Source organism: Oryx dammah, unplaced genomic scaffold (genome assembly GCF_014754425.2).
Source record: "Oryx dammah isolate SB20612 unplaced genomic scaffold, SCBI_Odam_1.1 HiC_scaffold_23, whole genome shotgun sequence".
NCBI classification, from domain to species: Eukaryota; Metazoa; Chordata; class Mammalia; order Artiodactyla; family Bovidae; genus Oryx; species Oryx dammah.
The window spans coordinates 30,967,496-30,969,114 of record NW_024070207.1 but is presented as its reverse complement, the minus strand read 5'-3'; the positions used below and the strand labels follow the sequence as shown (position 1 = coordinate 30,969,114).

At 39.3% G+C, this 1,619-nt stretch overlaps 1 pseudogene; it reads left to right on the top strand.

Annotated features, from left to right (window-relative positions):
* Positions 1-787: 787 nt before the first annotated feature.
* On the top strand, positions 788-1,222 carry LOC120881492 (annotated as a pseudogene).
* Positions 1,223-1,619: the final 397 nt, after the last annotated feature.

Here is a 1,619-nt window from a genome sequence, read left to right as displayed (position 1 = left end):
TTGTTTCCCATTGCAAGCTACTATCATCTCTTACCTGAATAACTGCAAGAATCTCCTTCCTAGTCCCCCACTTCCGGTCTTATCCCTTTCAATATATTTCTTTTACAATAAACAGCCCTGGATATTCCCTTCCCTTGCTTAAATTTCTTCTAAGGCTTTCTACTGCAGTTAGGAAGACATTTAAACTCATCATCATAGCTTCCAAAGCCTTGTGACTTGACCTGTGTTTAGCTTTCCGTTTCCTGTTGGAGCTGTTCTCCACCTAATCCAGTACGTTTTGGGCACACTGGTCTTCTAAAGCAGCCCCTAGATGGAGCCAGCTCTTCCCACCACAAGTCCTATGTCTGTGCTGGAAAGCTTCTCCCTACCATTGCCTTATCACATCTTGTTTATTTCTTTCATAATACTTATATCTGTAATTTAAAAAATTTCCCTTGCTTTTTGGATGTATTCCTCTTTTTCCCACTAGAATACAAGCCCCATAAGCAGCATTATTCAATGTTGTACATCTATGGTCTGGCTATAGTTGGTGCTCAGCAAATACATAAATAAATAATACATTTCAATAATCATTTAATGAATGGTTGGGAAGGAACATCTTTTTGTTTTTTTATCCCCTCTAACACAGAAAGATATACATAGCTTCTCATTGACACCATGTATAAGTCCGACCCATCATCTAAAAGTAGTTACCTCAGTATAACACGCACTTGTCATTTTGATCATATAAAAGCTAACTATCCTTCAGAAGGAGCTAATACTTTAAACCCGACAGCACTGCCTATGGAGGTGGGGGCCATCTCCTACTTGGCATCATGGCTGCCCTCAGATCCCCTGTGAAGCCCAAGATTGTCAAAAAGAGGACCAAGGCGTCCATCCAGCACCAGTCAGAATGACATGTCAAAATTAAGTGGAACTGGTGGAAACCAGAGGCACTGACAACAGGGTGCACAGCAGACTCAAAGGTCAAATCTGGATGCCCAACATCAGTTACAGGAGCAGCAAGGAAACAAAGCACATGCTGCCCAGTGGCTTCTGGAATTTTCTGGTTCACAATGTCGAGGAGCTTGAAGTGCTGCTGATGTGCAACAAATCTTACTGTGCTGAGATTGCTCACAAAGTCCTCTCCAAGAACCACAAAACCCTTGTGGCTAGAGCAGCCCACTTGGGCATCAGAATTATCAATACCAATGCCAAGTTGTGCAGGGAAGAAAAAGAATAGACAGCTTGTGGCACATTTTGTTTGTGTTAATAAAACCATAAAGCTCGGCAAAAATAAAAGTAAACATGACAGTCAATAAAGAGTAATATTGCCTACAGTGTCATACAATGTGTTCCAGTTAATACCTATACTATTTGCAAAATGTCTTTTGTTTTAAACCTCCTATTTGAAATAGTAGGTTCAGTTGTTCCTTTTACAATCAAAAATATGAAATGTCACTTTAACATAACATGGTAGTTTCTGAGTAGTTAATATGTAATAAGATGCTAAAATCATGGAAGAAAATTGAGTTTAAAATGAAAGGGATGAGATGGCTCTGGACTCAAAGTTATTGGGGGATTTATTTTCTAAAGTTGGCCTCAAAAAGCAACAAAAATAAATTAGAATTGTAACCTGA